Source organism: Anomaloglossus baeobatrachus, chromosome 4 (genome assembly GCF_048569485.1).
Source record: "Anomaloglossus baeobatrachus isolate aAnoBae1 chromosome 4, aAnoBae1.hap1, whole genome shotgun sequence".
In the NCBI taxonomy this organism is placed as follows: Eukaryota; Metazoa; Chordata; class Amphibia; order Anura; family Aromobatidae; genus Anomaloglossus; species Anomaloglossus baeobatrachus.
The window spans coordinates 9,467,274-9,479,285 of record NC_134356.1 but is presented as its reverse complement, the minus strand read 5'-3'; the positions used below and the strand labels follow the sequence as shown (position 1 = coordinate 9,479,285).

The 12,012-nt window shown below is 48.9% G+C and overlaps 1 protein-coding gene across 1 annotated transcript in view; it reads right to left on the bottom strand.

Moving 5' to 3' along the window:
• Positions 1 to 11,739, bottom strand: part of ADA2 (adenosine deaminase 2) — a 45,828-nt gene extending 34,089 nt beyond the window's left edge. The window contains exon 1 of the mRNA XM_075343589.1: positions 11,651 to 11,739. The gene's annotated coding sequence lies outside the window, so the exon portion shown is untranslated. The remainder of the gene's footprint in view (positions 1 to 11,650) is intronic.
• Positions 11,740 to 12,012: the final 273 nt, after the last annotated feature.

The following is a 12,012-nucleotide window of genomic DNA, read 5'->3' as shown; positions in this document are numbered from 1 at the left end:
AGGATTACACCCAGTATACAGGACAGGAGAAGTGGTACTGTGCAGTGTATATATACAGAATAATACAGATACTGAGGATTACACCCAGTATACAGGACAGGAGAAGTGGTACTGTGCAGTGTATATATACAGAATAATACAGATACTGAGGATTACACCCAGTATACAGGACAGGAGGAGTGGTACTGTGCAGTGTATATATACAGGATAATACAGGTTCTGAGGATTACACCCAGTATACAGGACAGGAGAAGTGGTACTGTGCAGTGTTGTCACGCTCCCCGGGTCCTCGGATCCCCTCCCCGGGTCCCCTGCTCCGATCCCCGGGTCCTCAGCTCCGCTCCCCGGCTCACCTGCCCCGCTCCCCGCTCTCCAGCCTCCGGTGCCCGCACTTCCCAGGCCCCCTGGTCTCCGCTCCCGGCGCCCGACGGCTTCCCAGTTCCTGGCCGGCTCCCCTGCGTCCTCCCTTCAGCTTCCTGCCCTGGCTTCTGGCACCCGGGCTGCGCGCATGCGCATTAGGGCGCGCGCGCGGTCACTGAACCTTTCTTAAAGGGCCAGTGTCAAATAACAGGAAATGATGTACTCAGGTACAGGGTATATAGGGGGTTAATGTCCAAGGGAGCGGGGCCTGTTCTTCGTGTTTTCCCAAGCTAGGAGTCAGGTCTCCTTGTGTTCTATGAGATACTTACCTCTCTGTCTTCTAGAGCCGATCCTGCATCGCCATCCGGTCCTGCGGTACCTCGAACCCCGAACGCTGCCCATCTGCCATCCTGACAGTCCGTACCATCTCGGATCCCTGCGGTGACCCGTCATCTCGCTCCAACGGTTCCGGACCCTGCCTGACACCATCACGGCTTCCGAACCTGAGCTCCGTCACCCGGACCACCATCCGTGACCTCGTGGTCCCAGGGACTTCTCCATTTGCTCTCAGTGCACAGACTGTCCTGCTACCTACAGTGCTCCGGCTACCGGACTCCTTTCCCTCATCCGGGAGTTCGGCCCAGTGGATCCACCTCCAGGGTCTACCCGTCCATCTGGCCCTAACAGTAAGAACAGGCCATGGATCCCGCCGAAGCACTAGCGGCCTTGCATGAGGAACTCCAACGCCAGCGTGAAGTCCAGACCCGCATGCTGAACTTTATGACTTCCGTGGACACCCGCCTGACCATGCTACAAGCGGCAGTCACGTCTTCGACATCCCGAGCCTCCACTAGTCAAGCCACGACCCCCGCTCCCGTGGCCGCCTCTTCGGATGCTTCCAGACTGCGTTTGGCCTCACCACCCCGGTACGCCGGAGATCCCAAGACCTGCAGGGGGTTTATAAACCAATGCTCCCTCCATTTCACGCAGCTGCCACATCTGTTTGCCTCCGACCAAGCCAAGGTCGCCTTCATCATGTCTCACCTAGAGGGCGAGGCACTGGCGTGGATGAACCCCTTGTGGGAGAAGGAGGAACCTATGACCAAGAACCTCCAGGAGTTCCTGCAGGCCTTTCGCAGCACTTTTGACGAACCCGGACGCGCCTCCGCGTCTGCGTCATCACTTCTCCGGTTACGTCAGGGAACACTGACGGTGGGTCAATACGCCATCCGTTTCCGCACCTTGGCTTCAGAACTCGGGTGGAATAACGAGGCCCTAACCGCCGCCTTCTGGGAAGGACTATCGGGTCGAATCAAAGATGAGCTGGCTGGACGTGATGTACCGTCCACTCTGGACGCCCTGATTACCCTAGCGACTCGAGTGGACATACGCTTTCAGGAGCGGTCCAAAGAGCTGTCCCGTGAGAGACGTCCGGTAAGGCATTCCTCTCCTCCACCGAAGCCCACCGTACTCCAGTCAACGGCCTCTGGTGTCTCCGTCCATGAGCCCATGCAGATCGACCGTGTGCGACAGTCGGAACAACGTCGAGCAGAGCGGCTCGCCAAGGGTCTCTGCTTTTACTGCGGAGAGGGCACACACCTGCTACGCGCCTGTCCAGAGAGGCCGGGAAACTCCAAAGCCTAGGGTTGGTAGGAGAGGCCACCCTAGGTGCTGGGACTCTCTCAGACCCAGTTACATGGACTGTGCAAGTGACAACGGGAGAGACGCGGTTTACGGCTGAAGCATACCTCGATTCCGGGGCAGCAGGCAATTTCATCCAGCAGGCCACGGTGGACAAGTACCAGGTGCCTGTTACTCCACTCGACAAGCCCCTAGTGATTGCCTCGGTGGATGGGAGACCCCTCTCTGACACCATCTCCTGGATCACCAAGCCGCTTGAACTGCGTATCGGTGCTCTGCACACCGAGAACATCGCTCTCTACGTCCTCCCACACATGTCACATCAAATCCTGCTGGGACTTCCCTGGTTGCGGACACACGAGCCTTCAGTCAGCTGGGGCACTGGCGATATCACTCGATGGGGGTCTTCTTGCCATGAGAGATGTCTGAAGACCATACAACCCATCCGGCGACCTCCGGTTCCCGAGTCCCTACCGGGACTGCCCTCAGCCTATTGGTCCTTCGTGGACGTCTTTGATAAGAAGGAGTCCGAAGTACTCCCGCCACATCGTCCTTACGATTGTGCCATTGACCTGCTCCCGGGAACTACACCACCTCGAGGACGGATATATCCACTATCTCCAGCCGAAACAAGGGCTATGTCTACGTACATCACAGAGAGCCTGGCTAAGGGATTCATCCGGAGATCCTCCTCTCCTGCTGGAGCAGGCTTCTTCTTCGTAAAGAAGAAAGAGGGCGACCTACGCCCATGTATAGACTACCGGGGATTGAACCTAATCACCGTGAAAAACAAGTACCCCCTGCCGCTCATCCCCGAATTGTTTGATCGGCTCAGAGGAGCTCGTGTGTTCACCAAGTTGGATCTTCGGGGTGCCTACAACCTGGTCCGTATCCGCTCAGGGGATGAATGGAAGACCGCGTTCAACACTCGCGATGGGCACTATGAATACTGCGTGATGCCCTTCGGCCTGTGCAACGCACCAGCAGTCTTCCAAGAATTAGTGAACGATGTGTTTCGGGACCTTCTCTACGTCTGTGTGGTGGTATATCTGGACGACATCCTTGTCTTCTCTCCGGACCTCCAGACCCACCGAGAGAACGTGCAACTGGTTCTACAACGACTGAGAGAGAATCGTCTGTACGCCAAGTACGAGAAGTGTGTCTTCGAACAGTCTTCTCTCCCCTTCCTGGGGTACCTCATCACCGATACCGGACTGCAGATGGATCCCAAGAAGGTCTCCTCCATTCTCAACTGTCCCCTCCTTCTGGACTGAAGGCAATCCAACGATTTCTGGGATTCGCTAACTATTACCGCCAGTTCATTCCTCACTTCTCGGCTCTGACTGCTCCTCTCTCCGCCTTGACCAAGAAGGGGGCTAATCCAAAAGACTGGTCACCTGCGGCCGACGCCGCGTTTGGCGCTCTAAAGCGAGCCTTTGCCTCCTCTCCTGTACTCCACCGTCCAGAGTTAAACCGCCAGTTCACCTTGGAGGTGGATGCCTCCTCCTCGGGAGCCGGAGCAGTGCTCATGCAGAAGTCCTCCTCCGGGAAGATGGTGACGTGCGGTTTCTTCTCCAAGAGCTTCTCCGCGCCTGAACGCAATTACACCATCGGTGACCGAGAGCTATTAGCGGTCAAACTGGCTCTGGAGGAATGGCGCTATCTTCTGGAAGGAGCAGTGTACCCTGTCATTGTTTACACGGACCACAAAAACCTGGAATACCTGCGGACTGCTCAGCGACTGAACCCACGGCAAGCCAGGTGGTCCTTGTTCTTTGCCCGGTTCGACTTCCAGCTTCATTTCCGACCCGCGAACAAGAATGTACGCGCTGATGCCTTGTCTAGGTCTTTCGTGCCCCTGGAACAGGAGGAAGAGACATCTCAACCCATCATCTGTCCAAGTAAGATTATTCCGGTGGCTCCTGTCACCCTGGCCCAGATACCACTTGGGAAGACTTATGTCTCTGAGGCTGACAGGCAAAAAGTGTTACACTGGGGCCATGCCTCGAAAACAGCCGGTCATGCAGGTCAGAAGAAAACATGGAGCGCTATTGTACGTCATTACTGGTGGCCATCCCTGCGCACGGACGTCGCCTCTTTTGTCTCTGCCTGCTCCTCCTGTGCCAGGAACAAGACACCCAAACACCTGCCATACGGCCGTCTTCTGCCTCTGCCCATACCCTCAGTTCCCTGGCAACACATAGCGATGGACTTTATTACGGACTTGCCATTATCCTCCGGACACACAGTCATATGGGTCGTGGTGGATCGGTTCTCTAAAATGGCCCATTTCGTTCCTATGGCTGGACTGCCCTCTGCTCAGGAACTCGCGGACGCCTATATACAGCACATCTTCCGCTTGCATGGCTTTCCATCACACATAGTGTCCGACAGAGGAATCCAGTTCACCTCCCGCTTCTGGAGGGCTCTCTGCAAACATCTGGGAGTGACTCTGGACTTCTCCTCAGCCTACCATCCTCAGTCGAATGGCCAAGTGGAACGGATCAATCAGATATTGACCTCTTTCTTGCGTCACTACGTGAACGCCCATCATGACGATTGGTCCACGCTTCTTCCTTGGGCTGAATTCTCCCATAATCACCACGTCAGTGAGTCCTCCTCCTGTTCTCCCTTCCATGTCGTCTACGGACTTCAGCCGTCTGTCCCATTGCCTGTATCCTCTTCCTCGGACATCCCTGCTGCTGATGCAGTACTCCGTGACTTTACATCCATTTGGGACTCTGTTAAGGCCTCCCTTGCACGTGCATCCCTGCGGATGAAGAGACACGCGGACAAGAGACGTCTGGATCCTCCGTGTTTCTCTCCGGGAGATCTCGTCTGGCTTGCTTCCAAATACATCCGACTGAAGATACCATCCTACAAGCTGGGACCTCGCTACATCGGACCGTTTAAAGTCCTCGGCAAGATCAATGAGGTCTCCTACAAACTGCAGCTCCCGGCCACGATGAGAATACCCAACTCCTTTCACGTCTCTCTGCTCAAGCCGGTTGTCCTTGGTCCCTTCTCCGCTGCCGCCAGTCCGGCTCCTCCTCCTATTGCTGAGGACGACATCTATGCGGTAAGAGATATCGTGGCCATGAAGACCGTACGTGGTCGACAGTTCTTCCTGGTGGACTGGGAAGGGTATGGTCCTGAGGATAGATCCTGGGAGCCCAGGGAGAACGTGGGCACTCCTCTGATCCGTGCCTTCCTGTCCCGGTTGCGGGGAGGGGGGTGTGGGGGGGGGGGGGGTACTGTCACGCTCCCCGGGTCCTCGGATCCCCTCCCCGGGTCCCCTGCTCCGATCCCCGGGTCCTCAGCTCCGCTCCCCGGCTCACCTGCCACGCTCCCCGCTCTCCAGCCTCCGGTGCCCGCACTTCCCAGGCCCCCTGGTCTCCGCTCCCGGCGCCCGACGGCTTCCCAGTTCCTGGCCGGCTCCCCTGCGTCCTCCCTTCAGCTTCCTGCCCTGGCTTCTGGCACCCGGGCTGCGCGCATGCGCATTAGGGCGCGCGCGCGGTCACTGAACCTTTCTTAAAGGGCCAGTGTCAAATAACAGGAAATGATGTACTCAGGTACAGGGTATATAGGGGGTTAATGTCCAAGGGAGCGGGGCCTGTTCTTCGTGTTTTCCCAAGCTAGGAGTCAGGTCTCCTTGTGTTCTATGAGATACTTACCTCTCTGTCTTCTAGAGCCGATCCTGCATCGCCATCCGGTCCTGCGGTACCTCGAACCCCGAACGCTGCCCATCTGCCATCCTGACAGTCCGTACCATCTCGGATCCCTGCGGTGACCCGTCATCTCGCTCCAACGGTTCCGGACCCCGCCTGACACCATCACGGCTTCCGAACCTGAGCTCCGTCACCCGGACCACCATCCGTGACCTCGTGGTCCCAGGGACTTCTCCATTTGCTCTCAGTGCACGGACTGTCCTGCTACCTACAGTGCTCCGGCTACCGGACTCCTTTCCCTCATCCGGGAGTTCGGCCCAGTGGATCCACCTCCAGGGTCTACCCGTCCATCTGGCCCTAACAAGTGTATATACAGAATAATACAGATACTGAGGATTACACCCAGTACACAGGACAGGAGAAGTGGTACTGTGCAGTGTATATATACAGAATAATACAGATACTGAGGATTACACCCAGTATACAGGACAGGAGAAGTGGTACTGTGCAGTGTATATATACAGAATAATACAGATACTGAGGATTACACCCAGTATACAGGACAGGAGGAGTGGTACTGTGCAGTGTATATATACAGAATAATACAGATACTGAGGATTACACCCAGTATACAGGACAGGGGAAGTGGTACTGTGCAGTGTATATATACAGAGTAATACAGATACTGAGGATTACACCCAGTATACAGGACAGGAGAAGTGGTACTGTGCAGTGTATATATACAGAATAATACAGATACTGAGGATTACACCCAGTATACAGGACAGGAGAAGTGGTACTGTGCAGTGTATATATACAGAATAATACAGGTACTGAGGATTACACCCAGTATACAGGACAGGAGAAGTGGTACTGTGCAGTGTATATATACAGAATAATACAGGTACTGAGGATTACACCCAGTATACAGGACAGGAGAAGTGGTACTGTGCAGTGTATATATACAGAATAATACAGATACTGAGGATTACACCCAGTATACAGGGCAGGAGAAGTGGTACTGTGCAGTGTATATATACAGAATAATACAGGTACTGAGGATTACACCCAGTATACAGGACAGGAGGAGTGGTACTGTGCAGTGTATATATACAGAATAATACAGATACTGAGGATTACACCCAGTATACAGGACAGGAGAAGTGGTACTGTGAAGTGTATATATACAGAATAATACAGATACTGAGGATTACACCCAGTATACAGGACAGGAGAAGTGGTACTGTGCAGTGTATAAACAGAATAATACAGATACTGAGGATTACACCCAGTATACAGGACAGGAGAAGTGGTACTGTGCAGTGTATATATACAGAATAATACAGACACTGAGGATTACACCCAGTATACAGGACAGGAGAAGTGGTACTGTGCAGTGTATATATACAGAATAATACATATACTGAGGATTACACCCAGTATACAGGACAGGAGAAGTGGTACTGTGCAGTGTATATATACAAAATAATATAGATACTGAGGATTACACCCAGTATACAGGACAGGAGAAGTGGTACTGTGCAATGTATATATACAGAATAATACAGATACTGAGGATTACACCCAGTATAGAGGACAGGAGAAGTGGTACTGTGCAGTGTATATATACAGAATAATACAGATACTGAGGATTACACCCAGTATACAGGACAGGAGAAGTGGTACTGTGCAGTGTATATATGCAGAATAATACAGGTACTGAGGATTACACCCAGTATACAGGACAGGAGAAGTGGTACTGTGCAGTGTATATATACAGAATAATACAGATACTGAGGATTACACCCAGTATACAGGACAGGAGAAGTGGTACTGTGCAGTGTATATACACAGAATAATACAGATACTGAGGATTACACCCAGTATACAGGACAGGAGAAGTGGTACTGTGCAGTGTATATACACAGAATAATACAGATACTGAGGATTACACCCAGTATACAGGACAGGAGAAGTGGTACTGTGCAGTGTATATACACAGAATAATACAGATACTGAGGATTACACCCAGTATACAGGACAGGAGAAGTGGTACTGTGCAGTGTATATACACAGAATAATACAGATACTGAGGATTACACCCAGTATACAGGACAGGAGAAGTGGTACTGTGCAGTGTATATACACAGAATAATACAGATACTGAGGATTACACCCAGTATACAGGACAGGAGGAGTGGTACTGTGCAGTGTATATATACAGAATAATACAGATACTGAGGATTACACCCAGTATACAGGACAGGAGAAGTGGTACTGTGCAGTGTATATATACAGAATAATACAGATACTGAGGATTACACCCAGTATACAGGACAGGAGAAGTGGTACTGTGCAGCGTATATATACAGAATAATACAGGTACTGAGGATTACACCCAGTATACAGGACAGGAGAAGTGGTACTGTGCAGTGTATATATACAGAATAATACAGATACTGAGGATTACACCCAGTATACAGGACAGGAGAAGTGGTAATGTGCAGTGTATATATACAGAATAATACAGGTACTGAGGATTACACCCAGTATACAGGACAGGAGAAGTGGTACTGTGCAGTGTATATATACAGAATAATACAGATACTGAGGATTACACCCAGTATACAGGACAGGAGGAGTGGTACTGTGCAGTGTATATATACAGAATAATACAGGTACTGTGCAGTGTATATATACAGGAGAGGAGAAGTGGTACTGTGCAGTGTATATATACAGAATAATACAGATACTGAGGATTACACCCAGTATACAGGACAGGAGAAGTGGTACTGTGCAGTGTATATATACAGAATAATACAGATACTGAGGATTACACCCAGTATACAGGACAGGGGAAGTGGTACTGTGCAGTGTATATATACAGAATAATACAGATACTGAGGATTACACCCAGTATACAGGACAGGAGAAGTGGTACTGTGCAGTGTATATATACAGAATAATAGAGATACTGAGGATTACACCCAGTATACAGGACAGGAGAAGTGGTAATGTGCAGTGTATATATACAGAATAATACAGGTACTGAGGATTACACCCAGTATACAGGACAGGAGGAGTGGTACTGTGCAGTGTATATATACAGAATAATACAGACACTGAGGATTACACCCAGTATACAGGACAGGAGAAGTGGTACTGTGCAGTGTATATATACAGAATAATACAGATACTGAGGATTACACCCAGTATACAGGACAGGAGGAGTGGTACTGTGCAGTGTATATATACAGAATAATACAGGTACTGAGGATTACACCCAGTATACAGGACAGGAGGAGTGGTACTGTGCAGTGTATATATACAGAATAATACAGATACTGAGGATTACACCCAGTATACAGGACAGGAGAAGTGGTACTGTGCAGTGTATATATACAGAATAATACAGATACTGAGGATTACACCCAGTATACAGGACAGGAGAAGTGGTACTGTGCAGTGTATATATACAGAATAATACAGATACTGAGGATTACACCCAGTATACAGGACAGGAGAAGTGGTACTGTGCAGTGTATATACAGAATAATACAGATACTGAGGATTACACCCAGTATACAGGACAGGAGAAGTGGTACTGTGCAGTGTATATATACAGAATAATAAAGATACTGAGGATTACACCCAGTATACAGGACAGGAGAAGTGGTACTGTGCAGTGTATATATACAGAATAATACAGATACTGAGGATTACACCCAGTATACAGGACAGGAGGAGTGGTACTGTGCAGTGTATATATACAGAATAATACAGATACTGAGGATTACACCCAGTATACAGGACAGGAGAAGTGGTACTGTGCAGTGTATATATACAGAATAATACAGACACTGAGGATTACACCCAGTATACAGGACAGGAGTGGTACTGTGCAGTGTATATATACAGAATAATACAGATACTGAGGATTACACCCAGTATACAGGACAGGAGAAGTGGTACTGTGCAGTGTATATATACAGAATAATAAAGATACTGAGGATTACACCCAGTATACAGGACAGGAGAAGTGGTACTGTGCAGTGTATATATACAGAATAATACAGATACTGAGGATTACACCCAGTATACAGGACAGGAGGAGTGGTACTGTGCAGTGTATATATACAGAATAATACAGATACTGAGGATTACACCCAGTATACAGGACAGGAGAAGTGGTACTGTGCAGTGTATATATACAGAATAATACAGACACTGAGGATTACACCCAGTATACAGGACAGGAGAAGTGGTACTGTGCAGTGTATATATACAGAATAATACAGATACTGAGGATTACACCCAGTATACAGGACAGGAGGAGTGGTACTGTGCAGAGTATATATACACAGAATAATACAGATACTGAGGATTACACCCAGTATACAGGACAGGAGGAGTGGTACTGTGCAGAGTATATATACACAGAATAATACAGACACTGAGGATTACACCCAGTATACAGGACAGGAGAAGTGGTACTGTGCAGTGTATATATACAGAATAATACAGATACTGAGGATTACACCCAGTATACAGGACAGGAGGAGTGGTACTGTGCAGTGTATATATACAGAATAATACAGATACTGAGGATTACACCCAGTATACAGGACAGGAGAAGTGGTACTGTGCAGTGTATATATACAGAATAATACAGACACTGAGGATTACACCCAGTATACAGGACAGGAGTGGTACTGTGCAGTGTATATATACAGAATAATACAGATACTGAGGATTACACCCAGTATACAGGACAGGAGAAGTGGTACTGTGCAGTGTATATATACAGAATAATAAAGATACTGAGGATTACACCCAGTATACAGGACAGGAGAAGTGGTACTGTGCAGTGTATATATACAGAATAATACAGATACTGAGGATTACACCCAGTATACAGGACAGGAGGAGTGGTACTGTGCAGTGTATATATACAGAATAATACAGATACTGAGGATTACACCCAGTATACAGGACAGGAGAAGTGGTACTGTGCAGTGTATATATACAGAATAATACAGACACTGAGGATTACACCCAGTATACAGGACAGGAGTGGTACTGTGCAGTGTATATATACAGAATAATACAGATACTGAGGATTACACCCAGTATACAGGACAGGAGAAGTGGTACTGTGCAGTGTATATATACAGAATAATAAAGATACTGAGGATTACACCCAGTATACAGGACAGGAGAAGTGGTACTGTGCAGTGTATATATACAGAATAATACAGATACTGAGGATTACACCCAGTATACAGGACAGGAGGAGTGGTACTGTGCAGTGTATATATACAGAATAATACAGATACTGAGGATTACACCCAGTATACAGGACAGGAGAAGTGGTACTGTGCAGTGTATATATACAGAATAATACAGACACTGAGGATTACACCCAGTATACAGGACAGGAGAAGTGGTACTGTGCAGTGTATATATACAGAATAATACAGATACTGAGGATTACACCCAGTATACAGGACAGGAGGAGTGGTACTGTGCAGAGTATATATACACAGAATAATACAGATACTGAGGATTACACCCAGTATACAGGACAGGAGGAGTGGTACTGTGCAGAGTATATATACACAGAATAATACAGACACTGAGGATTACACCCAGTATACAGGACAGGAGAAGTGGTACTGTGCAGTGTATATATACAGAATAATACAGATACTGAGGATTACACCCAGTATACAGGACAGGAGAAGTGGTACTGTGCAGTGTATATATACAGAATAATACAGATACTGAGGATTACACCCAGTATACAGGACAGGAGAAGTGGTACTGTGCAGTGTATATATACAGAATAATACAGGTACTGTGCAGTGTATATACAGATAGACTTATTGTTACCCCCAGTATACGGGATGGGAGGGGTGATAGTTCCGTTATTACTATTTGGGGTACAGGTTGGGGTTGTACATGGAGGAGGAATCACAGACCTTTGTGGTGTTTGGTGTCTGATCCTTCCTGATTTCTATGGAAGAAGTCCCAGACTCTGAGCTCAATCACAACAACATCCATCTATGCCCCGCCCCCAAACGCCGCGTCACAGCCTCTGCCCAATGCCCGGCACCGAGGCCCCGCCCATGTCAGCCCCACAAGTGACAGTCCCAGGCCGGAGTCTCTGAGCGCGGGGCTTCATTGTTGTATTCCTGCGCATTTCTGGATGGATGAGGGAGATTCTCTGAAACTCTCTGGGAATTGAATATTTGGTTTCAGGAGTTCCCCTCATTGGAGCCCGGGATTCAGATCACTGACAACTGAAAGGCATCACATTGTATAACATTATTGAATGTTGTCA